Source organism: Bombyx mori, chromosome 4, assembly GCF_030269925.1.
Source record: "Bombyx mori chromosome 4, ASM3026992v2".
Lineage (NCBI taxonomy): Eukaryota > Metazoa > Arthropoda > Insecta > Lepidoptera > Bombycidae > Bombyx > Bombyx mori.
Window position 1 is genome coordinate 17821327 of NC_085110.1, and position 16061 is coordinate 17837387.

Consider the following 16061-nt stretch of genomic DNA (forward strand, 5'->3'; position numbering starts at 1 on the left):
TAGAAACGGCCACAATGGTGATATCTTCCCGTGCGCGCTTTTTAAATAACCACCATTGCTACCATTGCTTATTAGTTTATGAACTTCTATCTAAATAAACTACAAAAATATCAATTAAATTAATTAATAAATATATAATTATAATTAATAATCAGTTAGCAGTTCGAAAGTCATCGATATAATTAGAACTATTATATGTTTACGATTTTTTTTATTCCTTAGATGGGTGGACGAGCTCACAGCCCACCTGGTGTTAAGTGGTTACTGGAGCCGATAGACATCTACAACGTTAATGTGCCACCCACCTTGAGATATAAGCTCGTATAGTTACAACGGCTGCCCCACCCTGCAAGCCGAAACGCATTACTACTTCACGGCAAACCTATACTATGTAGTTTATTTATTTATTTGCTGCGTTGATATGTGAACATGGTCACAGCTCATAGGATTAGCACCAGTAAATGCCACTCGGCGAAGGCAGTATGTTGGTATAATACTTAACTAGAAAGAACGCCGCTCATTCTCTGGTATTTCGATAGCCACAGGAAGAGATCGGTGATATTTTGGTGGTATTAGGTACCTCAAGCACCGGTCATCGTTCCCGTCTAACCCGTCGCTTGCGACGAAGGGCTCGACGAGTAAATTAACCCACAGACACAGCCCACTGAGATTCTCGCCGGATCTTCTCAGTGGGTTTCTGATCCGGTGGTAGATTCTGCGAAGCACGGCTCTCGCTAGGTTTCGTGTTTTTTTTTTTTTTTTTTTATTGCCTTTGTAGGCAGACGGGCATACGGCCCACCTGATGGTGAGTGGTTACCGTCGCCCATGGACTTCAGCAATGCAAGGGGCAGAGCCAAGTCGCTGCCTACCGATGTCGTGTTAACGTCGTCAGGTTTGAGCCCCGTGAACTCACCTACTAGTTAAGGATACCCTGATATAGCCTCTCAAGGCTATCAGGTGCATTTATGACCAAGAACGACTTAGATTTTTTTTTATCAACACGTTTATTGATTAACGAAATTCAATCATAATTATTGACACATCAAGATTTAAATTCACTTTGTTCAGTTGCTCCATTCTGTATTTAGAGAATGAAATAACTATTCTCAATTTATCAACGGTTGATAAGCGCTTGTCTGTGATTCTAGCATTACTGACGTCTTTGACCGTCGGCGACACTTACCATCTCTGTCTGTACAACTTTTTTTTTACATTAAGTACCTACACTAGAGTTTTTAAATTAGTATTAAAAAGACAAACAGAGGAGTCAAATATTTTTTATCGTTTTGTCTTTGTTTTATATTAAAGACGTTTACGTTACGCAGTACATATATCGGGAGCTTCGATAATTTAAGTTGAACAAACAACGTGTCTGTCAATGTTTATTTTTTTATGACGTCACTCACATATTTAGGATATTTTTGTTTAAATAAACCCCTCCCTCGCTACGGAGTATTTTGACAAATTGCATTACATAATATGTATGTAATGTACCTATGCATCGTTAAGTTGCAGTGATGCTTATTTATTAGTGATAAGAAGAACTTGCACTGTCTGCTAGCAAATTACTTGTACTAAAGGTGATTTGTATTTAAACGCAAAACACTTATTGGTAAAGGTTAGTATGATCTTAACTTACGAGCTTGCGGCTCGTCTGTTGTTAAGTGGCTCTGGAACTCTTTTTTTATTGCTTAGATGGGTGGACGAGCTCACAGCCCACCTGCTGTTAAGTGTTTACTGGAGCTCATAGACATCTACAACGTAAATTCGTCACCCACCTTAAAATATAAGTTCTAAGGTCTCAGTATAGTTACTACGTCTGTCCCGCCCTTCGAACCGAAACGCATTACTGCTTCACAGCAGAAATAGATAGGGCGGTGGTACCTACCCGTGCGGACTCACAAGAGGTCCTACCACCAGTAATTACGCAAATTATAATTGCGCGGTTTTGATTTTTATTACGATGTTATTCCTTCACCGTGGAAGTCAATCGTGAACATTTATTAAGTTTATATTTCATTAGAAAAATTGGTACCCGCCTGCGGGATTCGAACACCGGCGCATCGCTAGATCATAATATATTAAACGCTTTGTAACGCGAGGTCGAAATATCAATTGACTTGCTTTATAGAACGTGTGTCCTTATATCCTTCAAACTCCTCACATCCTTCAAACCGACAGTACTCACTATCATCAGTGAACATTAATTTAGATCGCCTCATAGATCGAACAGTGAGTGACCCTGAAAAAGATGTGATTTAAAACATGAAATTTCCTCAATTTCTATAAATCATGAATTGCTGCTACGCGCTACGCCGCCACGTAGCCTCTCGTAGGCACAGTATGTAGCATTAACGTAGAGGTCTACGCTCTACGCTGCTCTACGTGACCTCTAGTTAAGTTTGTAGATTAAATAATTAAATACAGGATGATGTTTTTTTTTTTTTATCGTTGTTATGCTTTGACGTTTTCTGGTAAGTATAAAGGTACAACTTCTATTGTTGCCTAGCCATGGCCTCAGTTCATCCAACAGTATATGGACTCTCTTTGGAGGAAACCTTTACCCTCAAATAGAGGGGTTTACATTAGTCTAAAATTTAAAACAAATCATTTCAAAGTAATAAAATAAAATAATGGAGAAATAATAATAATTCATAACTTATAAAAAAATGATTATGAGCAATGTATTATGTATTTATTAGGCATGAAATAAAGGCTGTTTTTTTATTTATTTGTATGAACTCTTGTCGTTGCCAGAATGCATGTTCTACATTTCACTATATAGAATCAGAACAGTGGGTACGACGCGTAGCTCTTTAATAATGCAAACTTAAATTAATTTTTATTTCTACTGCAATTCATATTCCCTGTTGTAGTTCCCCAAAGAATAGGTTCTATACAATGTAATGTAATGGTTCAAACGTATAAGCCTGCGATATAACAGTGTGTGAGTGTATGAATTTGCGGCCATCTTTAATACACATTCCAATTGCTCATTCGTCCAGACTTTAATAATAGTGAGATTTTGTTTGTGAATAGCTTGAACTGTGGTGTCACAGTTTCATTAAAGAGCTGTTAAGATATGTATTTGTAATACATTATAATAATATCTTTGTTAAGCGCATCACATGCCGGTTTTAGTTTTAATTAATTGTAAATATTGTTTCTGAAGACAATCTTTCTTTCGCCCTATTTTAATCAGCTATTGTTTGAAGGTACAGCATGCATGCATTTAATCTTCAATTACTCAATAGTATCCGATACGCGTGCTCTAAGGCGAATATTAGTGATCCACATAGCAAAAGCTATTATTCAATCGTTCAGTCCCGGATGTCAATTTTCAATGTACTTATTGTTGTATTGCACTTCGTACTTTCTGCTCAGAACGGGATGATTGACTGCTTCTTGTCACATTTGGGATCCACACGAATAGATAATCTGTAGGTAATAGTCGAGAACATTACCGCGCACGCGATGTGAGATCATGCTTACGCCATAAGATCGTCATGTCACTGTCATTGGCAACGAGACGCCCATAATGGTCTCGTGGCGCTCATTAACGCGCCAATATAGGAAAAGCATCATGGCTTTTGTCTTAAAAAACTGAGACTTAGGACTCATGAGGTTATTGATGACTATAGGCAATGGTAACCACTAAACACCAGTGCATTAATAATTTTGGCTACCTACCCCTTCGTGACGTAATCATGGAAAAAAGTCGAATCGCCGTCTTTGAGCTTTATACGAATAGTAGGTACCCACTAAAACACATTCCAGCACTATTAACTCAGACAAAGATACAAAGAAAAACCGTCAGAATTGAGCGCCGAAATATCAAACAGCCTGTCTAAAGTTCGTCGACCCCTACAGAACGTGTTCATTCAATTCCATCATCCGACCTTTGGTACCGTTGACGCTCCCTGAATCCTTATCTCTCCGACCTACTTACGTTAATCGCTAATCTTCGACACCGCAAAAGGGACCCTTCAAAGCGCTTACGCTCCCTACATTGAAGGTACCCTCCTCAATTTGTCATATAACATGTTCGACAAATACAACGTACAGCTGGCGGTACATGTTTCGGCTATATAACGTTCGGTTATGGTCAAAAAAAAAAAAAAAAAAAAAAAAAAAAAAAAAAAAAAAAAAAAAAAAAAAAAAAAGAAAAAAAAAAAAAAAAAAAAAAAAAAAAAAAAAAAAAAAAAAAAAAAAAAAAAAAAAAAAAAAAAAAAATTGCTGAACGTAAACAGTGGCGGACGGATGTACAAGGAACAGATGCGCGCGCACTCATTCACCAAGTTTTGTTCTATTAGGGTTACTAAATATAATATTTCTCAAGAATCTATATACATATTTATATTTAATGTTTTTTCTGTGTATGACTTGGGGTTTTTGCTCAGATTTTTAAATATTCATTTATTCATTAATTTATTATCTGTTATTAAGAACTAATTACTTAATAAAGTCTCAAAATATTTTTTTAATTATTACAAACTTTGGTAAATGCGGTTATACTAGAAAAACACCTATGTAATTCACAAGCAGTAGAATTTAAACCTTCAGAAGTACTCCATCTCATATTTTCGCCTGAATGCTACAATTTATGTGTTTTGCTTATTTTAGTGTAGCTTTTCAATTTAATATTACTTTCCATTCCAAAAAGCGACACAAAAAATTCGTTAAAGAATAGTGAAAGGTTCCACATGACGATGATGACCCAGCAAAATGATTCACTTTGATATCAAAGTTACAAACCTTACAAAAAGGATCTAAAGTAAAAAAAAATTAAAACTGAAAAGCGTATTTATTTGTGTGAAAAAGAAATCAAATAGACTTAACACTAGAGGACGACAATTATTACACCACTACTCTTCACTGTTTAGTTTAATATTTATAGAAAGAGTCTGATCTTCTTGCTTTACGACTGAACTGTAGTCCGGTGATATATTTTTCCTGAAAAATACTAAAAACAGTTCTAATAATATAAATAAACAATTTCGTTTCTCGTCTTGACCGTAATCCTGGTTTTTAAACAACAAGTGCTGACAACCCCGACGTAAAGGCGAACGCTCGGACCGCGTCGGCTCAGTTCGCCCGCGGCCGCCGTCCGTGCCGCGCGTCCATGAGCACCACGGCCGAGCAGGACGCGATCCCGCTGGTGGTCCGCAGCGGCCACCAGCCGTCGTCATGTCGTAACATGATGAGCTACAGCCAAGCGCACGGATACAACAAGTTGTTCACTCAGGTTCGACTGGAATACCATATAAGTAACCAAAGCAGAACGTAAACAAATCGTTTTTCTGCATAAATGTTCGTAATTTTACAGCAACGTCCCTAGCCCCAACTAAAAGCAATTTAACCGGTAATTGCACAGCGATGTATGTAGTTCTTATAGTTTTGTTTGTATTAAAGATTGGGATTGTTGAACGGTAAAGTCTATGATATTTATAATACATATTTACAGTAATATCAAACTCGTGAAACGTTTTATAGATTTTATACGGAGAGTGCTAAAAAATAATGACACATAACTCCGTAAATTTATTTACTTTATAATCGAATTTCGGTCACAGGCAATTGTTTAATCTTTGTACACGCGCTGCGTCGTTCCACCTGTTCCTACTTATGAATTTGGTCTCTGAATAGACCAATAATACTAATTTTGCAGCAAAATCAAAAGGGATATTGCAGTGTATGTATAAACGGCTAACTCAAAACACGGGCTTAAATTTTTCCGATAGTAAACAGGCGAGTTTTGGGCCTTTGTTTTGTGGTGTCCGATAAGTTTTCAGATTACTTACCGTATCTTGAGACGTGTCAAACTAAATTCCTCAAATTATTAGCACCACGTATCTGATTAATATATAACTCAATTAACCTAGTATTGAACCTGAGCATGCTATTAATTCCCTCGATCGTTTGATTCAAAGTCAAAACGAGTTCAGTAAGTAAAAAGTCTGTGAAAAAAACAATTAGAATCAACACGCTTCCTAGAAATACAACTCTGAAATATTTGTTTACGTTGTAAAATCGCAATTAGAAACCGAGAAACGGGTAATGTAAACTAATTATAAGATTACAGACGTGTGGTTCTGTTGAATGTTCAACTAATATTAACTAATACCTATCTATGTACAGACTGAAATGGATATTCATATTTTTTAATTTACTCTATAACGATAATTATTAATTGCCTTTTAGGCGTGTTCTAAATAAAGTTTTTGAAGTTATACTTCTTTAGGCGCGTTATCAAAAATTGATGAGAGTGAAATTTTACAATGCGCGCGCACCGTGACACAAAATTAACAGAAATGAAGTTGCCCACAAGTGCTCCAATACAATTGAGGTTAACTATCCGTATGTATTATTTAGTAATATAAATGACAAAATTATTATTTAATATAATTCATACTAAATATTATGAAATTATTAACGTTAAATACTTATTATTATTAATTATTTAATATTAAAAAAAAAAAGTAATAAATTTAATAAAAATAAAGTATAACTTCTTACGCGCGTACATAAGTACACGCACCCTTGTTTTTCAGAAGCTAAACGTTTAAAATACCAAACTCGAATTTAAACTATTCATTTGTTGAGCTAAGCGTAATTTAAAGAGGAGGCATAATATGTGTAACAGTATCTCTACGAAAGATGTAAACTTTGTAACTCCCCACACCCACATCTCTATTGGAACTGTTTTACAGAGCGAGCTGTGCATTAGTAAAGAATAGTTTTATATCGAAAACTAGCTTTTGCCCGCACTCCGTCCGCGTGGTTACTTTGGCATAACGCTAAATTTTACTCCCACTTCATTTACGTAGAAAGTGAAAATATTTTTGAATTATAGAATGTTAAGGAACTATTTAAACCCCTATTTTGAAACAATCTTTATTGCTGCTCCACCACACATCGAAGCAATAAAAAAAAAAGTAGAAATATCTTCTGAAAAAATAAGGAGCATATCTCAAGATTGGGATCATGATCATATTAAAGTATCAATGCTTTGTCTAAAATGTTTGTAGATGTAAATGCATCATTGAAAATCATATCGACCACAAAGCTCAATACTAAAATCGCTTCAGCAATGACATTAGAAATTTCGTGTACAGTGAGACACAAAAGTGCTTCGATACTACAATAATAAAACAAAACTAGATTAATATTGGGTAATACGTATTTGGTAAATAAAGTCACCAATGCCATCTAGTTTATTATTTTTAACTTAGATTGAAGTGTTCATAGGCTTATTAAATAAAGGGTGTTATTTTTACGAAACGAATAAGAAAAAAGTCATTTAGCGTTTTATGCTCTTGTTCTTTTGTTAGGACACTCTTCGAATTGGCCAGTTCAGGGTATCATCATCATCATCATTTCAGACTATCGCCGTCCACTGCTGAACATAGGCCTCTCCAATAGATTTGTGCAATCATTTTGGAGGTTTATTAGCCTACTGGTACCACGCTGGCTAGACGGGTTGGTACAGGGTTTAATTTCGAGTTTTCCTTCTCTCACACTAGTAAATATTGTGTGTTATGCTTTCCCTTTTGTCGCCTCTTACGACTCCCCTGGGATGGTAATGGGGGTGGTGACAAAAGTATTCTAATGCCGTCACCACACGGCAAGTTCAAGTTCAGGGTATGCTTTGGTTAAATTGGTTAACGGGGTCCTCATATGTACATCACAAACGTGATTACCGAAATCCACCCTCAAAGGTCAAAGCCACAGTTACATTATATGAAAACATTCCTGAGCTTAGCACTGGAAAAGATGACAGTTTCGCGGCAGAAATAGTTCGATCCAGCCGTTCCATCGACCCTTTCTCGATTTCACTACCCTTAAAACCTTGAAAGATCAACCTACCCTGAAAACCAACAAATAAATGATAAGTAAACCCACAGATACGACCAAAAGAAGTCAACTCTGATTTTTTCGTTGTTTTCATGAATGTCGCCACTCACCTTGAGACATGAGTTCTTCACGAAAACGTAACTTAAAAAGTACAATATTATGTCGTGCTTATTTCACTTAGAAGTGCGGGCGTTTTGAATACTTTAAAGCTTTCGTTGTCACGGAACGACGAGGACAGATTAACTTATCAAAGTACTTCATAATATGAAAAAAAAATCGGATTTTGTAATGAGAAGAAATTTAAAAAAAATGATTATTCAATTGAAGTTATTGAAATATTAATCTACACTTCTATACTAATATTATAAAGAGGAAAGATTTGTTTGTTTGTTTGTATTGAATAGGCTCCGAAACTACTGAACCGATTTAAAAAATTATTTCACTGTTTGGAAGCTACACTATTCCCGAGTGACATAGGCTATAAATATATATTTTTTGAAAAAAATTAGGGATGTTACTAAAACTCCAATAATGTAACCCAAATATCTGTATAAAAATTACCTAAAATATTCTTTACATGGCGTGCTCTGCGAAAACTATTGAAGATAGAATAAAATAATGTACTACGACTTTGTAGAACACATTATTATTTACAAAACGTGTCGCGAGAGCATATGTCTAACTATTATAGTTATGCCGCAATAAGTGTTATCAAGGTGGGTGGCGCATTTACGTTGTAGATGTCTATGGGTTTCAGTAACCACTTAACATCGGGTGGGCTGTGAGCTCGTCCATCCAGCTAAGCAACGAAAAAAAAAAAAAAAAGTGTTATTTTATTTTTAAAAATAAAACAACGTCAAATGTCGTTGAAATTTTTGTTAAAGACCCGAGCGGGGCCGGAGCGGGCCGCTAGTATGGTATATTGTACTCGCGCCGCAAAGAGGATTACATTCCTAAACCAGCAAGCAGGTGGGCGGGTGAAACGAAAAACCAGTTATATAAAACCAAAATAGACGAGAGACGTACGGAACTCACTCAACCCGTATTGATGGCGAATTTAATAGACATCTGGTTTTTGATAGGCGCTAACCGTGATGAGAAGACGTGCAAAAATATCTACGTGTGAACAGGTTAAGAGGTATCGATACAAAACAATACACAGTGCTAAGAACGTTTAGAGATGTATCGCAGGGCGGATTGTGTTTCATTGCGTCATTTCGCACCAACTGCCAAGCACTGATAGCGCGGTCTGTTCATCTGTGGAACATCAAAACAACAAAAACAAAAAAAAAGCAACAAAAAAATCAGTAACGCCTTAGTTTTCTTCGAACGAGGTTGCGAAGAGCACTCAGCAGTAGGCAGCAGCTTGGCTGTGATCCTGTCATCGCTGACGTCCATGAGCAGTGGTTCCCACTCACCATCAGGTTGGCGCTATGCTCGTCTGCCTACACGGACATAAAATAGTATTCTGTCAGATCAGAACAGTAAGATGATGTTCTTGATCTTGATCTCGTTTTTCCTTTGAGGCTTCAAAATTCAGACTCATTTTCAGATCAGGTATTAAAACAGGTCTTCAAATAACTTATCTTCTTCTTCAAATAATCATGGCAGGCACCATGTCCGTTTCGAACTTAAAATGCAATAAAAAGAAGAAAAACAACACAAAATCTATTTAAATGATGAACCCGAATACAAAATATACATAAGCATACATAGTAACAAAAAACCTGTGGGCAGCCTACAACGAAACAACAACAAAAATTAAGCACGATTATACTATATTATATATACCTAAAGATACTAAAAACTCAGAGAAAAGTAATCTGTTAATCGCACAAATGGTTTCCCGATGTGAAAATTGAACCCACGATCCTCGGCGCGACCGTCAAAGGCGCTAAGTACTGCACCACCGAGTCAGTCTAATATTAGTAATTTTCCATCCAAAAAGCACTTTGTGGTTATAAGTACAGCACAAACAATTTGCGGGGAGGGCGAGGCGCCTTGCGAATGCATCTGTGGAATCCGGATCAATATGTTTACAATCCTAGCTCAGAAATAACTCATAAAACTTCGAACGTCACTAGTCTAGTACATTTGTACGTGGAATATCATTTGTTGGCATCGATGGATACAATGAAGCCGTTTTGAGGTTTAATTTTGAAGTCATCGTGGTTTAATGGATCAAACTTGGACTAGTATCAATCGATGCGACTAAAACAAATTTTAAATCCCACGCGGGTAGATTTTTTTTCAAAAAAATACTTACTCAGACTATCTACGGAAAATGACCAAGAGAAATGAATCACTTCTTCTCGGTCGTTTTTCCCTTTCCCTGTTTGCCTCAACGTTTCTCTGAGGCTTTCATATGGCTTCGATCGACAATAGTAACTATTGTTGATAATGAAGCATGGCTCTTATTATATTATAAACTAGCTGACCCGGCATACTTCGTAGTGCCTCGACCGATAAATAAAAGACTTAAACTTTATTTAATTTGGAGAATTTTCATATTTATCTACCTTTTAAACCTTCTCTGGACTTCGACAAATAATTCAAGACCAAAATTAGCCAAATCGGTCCAGCCGTTCTCGAGTTTTAGCGAGACTAACAAACAGCAATTCATTTTTATATATACATAGTCAGGTCATAAATTCTGTCACATGTTTAATGTAAAATAATTGAAACAAGTTTATTCATTATGTGAACATTCATATACCAAAATGAACTTAATAAAACATAGATTCTTATGACACTAAAGTTTATTCAAAATGACCTCCGTGATTTTGAATACAGGCCTTCAATCTGCGCGGCCAGTCGTCTATCGCAGCAAGAACGAGGTCCATGTCAATATCGGCGGCTGCCTTAATCAAGGATGTCTTGAGTGACTCCAAATTGGGATGAGGCTTTGAGCACGCCTTTTCCTCCAAGTGTTGCCATATCTTCTAATCTAACGGATTCAAATCTGGACTGGAGGAGGGCCAGTCTTCGTGCCGGATGAAGTCGATTTCACGCGCCGCCAGCCAGTCTTGTGTGCTCTTCGCTCTATGAACTGGCGCCGAATCTTGTTGGAATACCCAGTGCCTGTTATTGAACATGGTATGAGAAACAGGTACCACAAGGTTCGTCAGGACTGTATTTTGATACACAACTGCATTCGTTTTTACACCTTTCTCACAAAAATGTACCTCTGTTAAGCCCCAATAAGAAACTCCCAACCATACCATGAGCGAGGATGGAAAATGACCTCGTTGGACACGCGGAATACGGTTGCTCGCTTCTTCATTACTGTGTGCGTACACCTTATCATTTTTTTGTTGTAGCTCTCTTCTAAGGTAAAAATTTTTTCATCCGAAAAAAGAATTTCCCGATGTTTTTTTCCCGCGTACCGCTTCAACAAAGCGCGGCATCTCTTCAGTCTCAGGTCCATTACACGAGCATTGAAACGATGTCCTGTTTTTCTTCGATATGCCCGAAGCCCTAAGTCTTCATTTAACACCCTTTTCATCGTGGTTCTGCTTAACCCCATCTGAAGGGCCAACAGTTTCTGCTTACGTTTGGGATTTCTTTGAATTCGCGCCTTCACAGCTTTAATCACTGCTGGAATCCTAACAGACCGAGGGCGACCACTTCTTGACCTGTCATCTACACTAGAGTCTTCATTGTATCGTTTGATGGTACGATAAACGAATCTTTTGGTTATATTCAAATTTTTCAGTATGTTAAAATTTTGAATTGGCGCGTAACCGCAACGATGCAACGCAATAACTGCAACACGGTCTTCTTTAAGCGTCCACTCCATATTTAAAAATGAGTAAAATTCTAAATGTATACTATTTTTATTTTCATGAACAATTCGAAATTCGGGTTCAATAAACTTTTTTGTGGCCAGCATTCTAAAACAAAAGTTTTTACTGTGTGACAATACTTATGACCTGACTAGTATAGATACTAGTACCTAGGTATAGATAGCGTGGCGCATTTTAGCGCGTACTTACCACTATTGCCACATTTTACAACACTCAATATCCGTAAAGATTTGTGTAACTTATCGAATGGCCAAAAAAATTTATATAAAATTAATACACGCTACATCATAAAGTGTAAGCGTAGTTTTAATCTTGCTATATTGTTATACTAATTAACGTACTAACAGCTAATTAGATGTCGTTCAATGCGTCAACACTCCGCGTGTCAATGTGTACACTAAATTTAATAGGTATAACAACAAGCTGCCTTGTTAGCACTTCGTAATCATATCGGATGTGTATTGTGTGTGGATTGATTTAAAAAAAAAAAACACTGGAAATTGAAGCAACAGGTCGATTTAAAACACATGGCTTTAACAAATTACTCTGAAAGGAAAATCCTGATGTTGGCCGTAAACAAACAAGATGAGTTACGTAAGACGTTTTATGAGCTATTTCTGAATTGTGCGAATAAGAATGATGATTCAACGAAGCGTCTCTATTGGTAGCTGTCATAAAACAAAATATGTTTGACAAAAATTTGAATCGCGTTAATAACATTTTCAAGAAAAGTTTGCATTTATTACTGGCGGTAGGACCTCTTGTGAGTCCGCGCGGGTGGGTACCACCGCTCTGCCTATTTCTGCCGTGAAGCAGTAATGCGTTTCAGTTTGAAGGGTGGGGTAGCCGTTGTAACTAGCACATGAGACCTTAGAACTTATATCTCAAGGTGGGTGGCGCATTTACGTTGTAGATATCTATGGGCTCCAGTAACCACTTAACACCAGGTGGGCTGTGAGCTCGTTCACTCATCTAAGCAATAAAAAAAAAATACAAGTTCAGAAATCGATCAATGGGACTCTCGGTCTACCGAGTATAAACATCCGCTCAGAAGATCCTTTATCGTTCCCTATACTTTTTCATTGAAGTATCTAGTGGCTATGGACCTAGTGCCTAAGGTGCCTAGGGACTTTTAATCATGAGCTCGAAATCTTAACTGTATTCGAATGAGGTTGACACTGACATGTTTGCAGTATCAACGATTGAACATTGGATGTTTTAAAAAAACCTATTGCATTTTAACTGTTTGAAAAGCCGTTATTTTTATACTTTAATTGAGATATATTATATATATTGAGATCAAAATGGGCGGTGGAATACTCGCAAAGAACTCGAGTCACCCCTTAAAATTAGATTCTCCGAGATGTAGATAGCTTCGTCTGCCGTCTCAAATACTGTAGTTTACATGATCATAGAACTTATTTAAAACAACTGCATTTATTCTACTTAATACTCAAACCTTATACCGAAGACGTCTGAACAATCTAATTCTATAAATACATCTTTACCTTAGTAGAAGGGCTTTCACTACCCTCGCAATGAATTCATTCAATGTCACACCCACCGAGGGTGGGCGATGACGTCACGATTCGACCCGACAAACCGACGCCGGGTCCATTCGGTTCCACCCAGACCTGGATCGTCGCTCTCGTGTGATTGACGTACATTTATACTCGCATTAACGTTTACATACTAAAATTTTGTGTTTAGTCTGCTTCAGATAAAGAAGTATTTTCTCGTATCCCTTTGCCTATCGTTTTAACAATCAGTTTGACTATGAAATAGTGTTTTTCAAAATGGCGTCTTGCGTGTTTTTTAATTCGTGTCATTGACGTGAGAAAATAAATACATTTGCATAAATTAATGGATTTGTATCAATTAGTAATCACTGACACCTCAAGGTGAAATTGAAATTCATTTTACGTTTAATGTTTTGTTTAGTTAAAATACTTGTAAAGGTAGGAAAATTAGTTAACCGTTGCCAAATAGAAATTAAACCACTAAAGCTGTTCAATATTACTAAATAAAAATACGGAAAATCGGATCGCGAACAGAAAGAAAAAGGTACAATGTTTTTTCTTTGCTTCTTTATAAATTGATCTAAAGTTGATTTTCATATTATACATGTATATTTCAAACTTGATGCATATTGTATCATATTTTTTATTTATAATAAAAAATGGCGGGTGTTAATCTAGTTTAAAAGACATGTTACAAACATTAAAAAAATATCAATGCATTTTTTTTTATTCATTTTGATGTTTCATAGCTTATGTATTTTATAAATTAATACTAGACGTGCCGCGCGGTTTCACCCTCGATAAAGTTCTTATTAAAAAATAATGGAGTTCATTGTATTTTCTCGGGATAAAGAGTTGCTTCTGTTACTCTGGTTTATAAACTTTATGTCGATTTAGAGACCGTTGGTCATCGATATATTATCGATTAATATATATATTATCGATTAATATATCGATGCCGTTGGTACGAAAAGTCATGAACAAAAGCTGTCGTAGCTGTTTAGACGGCATTGCCTGCGTTATGCTATTTACCACGATAATACTACCTTATTTGTGTATCGAGGTTGTAAATTATTTTTATAAGAAATTCAATCCAAATCGGTACAGCCATTTTTGTGTGGTGGCACACTAATATTCAAACATACATTCTCATTTATAATAATTAGCCGTAGGGTATATTAAAATTTATTTGCATGTCACTATATTTTCTTACGTGCTGTAGATGCCTCTCGATTTATAAGAACATTTTTGATTGGATTTGGTTTATTACAGCTGTTACGTAATGTTTACTAAGTTATTTATTTTTTTATTGCTTATATGGGTGGACGAGCTCACAGCCTACTGGTGTTGAGTGGTTACAGGAGCCCATAGACATCTACAACGTAAATGCGCCACCCACCTTGAGATATAAGTTCTAAGATCTCAGTATAGTGACAACGGCTGCCCCACCCTTCAAACCGAAACGCATTACTGCTTCACGGCAGAAATAGGCAGGGTGGTGGTGCCTACACGTGCGGACTCACAAGACGTCCTACCACCAGTAAGTTTAAGTTGTATTTGTTTTATGTTTATAGATGACAGCATTCGTGTCTATTATTTCCGGTAGTGACTTAATGTAATGTGAAGCATGAGATCGTTCACCAATAGACACAAAAACAATTTAGGGGATTTATTTTTACTTTTAGTTTTATTCGCTTACAATAAAGAAACGTAGACAATACAGCCACGTATATTTTATTTTGTAATACCTAAACCAGGTCTTTTAGTTAGGTGACGACGTCAATCCTAAAAGCCATAGCTAAAGATTTTGTTGCATTTCCCTGCACTCGACTGGCACTTGTCCACAGATACTATACGATTCACACCATTACAACACGTCTGCATCTTAAGAAGCACTTAATTGGCAAAATAAACAAATTCAGATATCACTCCTTACGCTCACTTCATCCGCAATCTTAGGTAATCTCAAAATCTGCTTTATGCTTGCATTTTTACTTGAAAATTAATTAGGATATCTCGAATAACACATTCCAAGCTTGAAGTTTTAAGCCTAAACACGAGTTTGAAAATTTCATATATTTACGAAGCAGGATTGATATCCCATCATTAATTTTTAAAATAAATTTATACGGAGAAGGAAGCAGCCTGCGCCAGGAAGCTGCCTGCCAAATTGTATTTTTTTTTTCCTACCTATGCTGATAGCCTTGAGAGGCTATTTCAGCTTACCCTAGCTTGTGTAGGTGAGCTCACGGGGCTCAAACCGGAGAATTGCTAACACCGCCCTAGCAAGAGCAGTGCTTCGCAGAATCTACCACCGGATCGGAAGCGCGACCCACTGAGAAGATCCGGCGAGAAACTCAGTGGGCTGTGTCTGTGGGTTAATTCGCTCGTCGAGCCCTTCGTCGCAAGCGACGGGTTCGACGAGGACGGTGACCGGTGCTTGTATTGCCTAAAAGCACCGTTAATGGATCAGGAGGATCCGTGATGACGTGCTTTGGGCGACGTCGACGGTTTACCAATCGGTCTACAGGATCGGGTATGTAGTTTCCGGCGGCCACGACAAGAGGGTTCTCATGTCGTGCCGTCTTATCAAAGTGGCGCAGCGATGCCGACTGTAGATACTTACTGACGGGGTCGAACTCCAGGTCATCGTGGAGGTCCACGTTCCTCTGGAACCATGGTGCTCCGACGGCTAACCTGCAGAATCGGGATTGTATAACCTGAAGGGGTTTCAAGTTGGTGCGGGCCGCGTGAGCGAACACTACGCTTGCATACGTCATGACGGGGCGTATGCAAGTTTTGAAGAGGGTTACCTTGTTACGGAGGGACAGTTTGCTTCGTCTACAAAGCATTGGGTAGAGTCGTCCTAGTATAAACGCGG

The 16061-nt window shown here is 37.3% G+C and overlaps 1 long non-coding RNA gene across 25 annotated transcripts in view; it reads left to right on the top strand.

Moving 5' to 3' along the window:
• The window catches only part of LOC101738340 (voltage-dependent L-type calcium channel subunit beta-2), a 234453-nt gene that overhangs the window by 201615 nt on the left and 16777 nt on the right, over positions 1 to 16061 (top strand). For 4 of the 25 annotated variants that reach the window (XR_009973065.1, XR_005244620.2, XR_009973068.1 and 1 more), the window contains exon 1: positions 5064 to 5245. The exons of the other annotated variants lie outside the window; for them this stretch is intronic. This is a non-coding gene — a long non-coding RNA (voltage-dependent L-type calcium channel subunit beta-2). Of the gene's footprint in view, positions 1 to 5063; positions 5246 to 16061 lie in introns of those variants that run through there. 25 annotated transcript variants of the gene reach the window in all.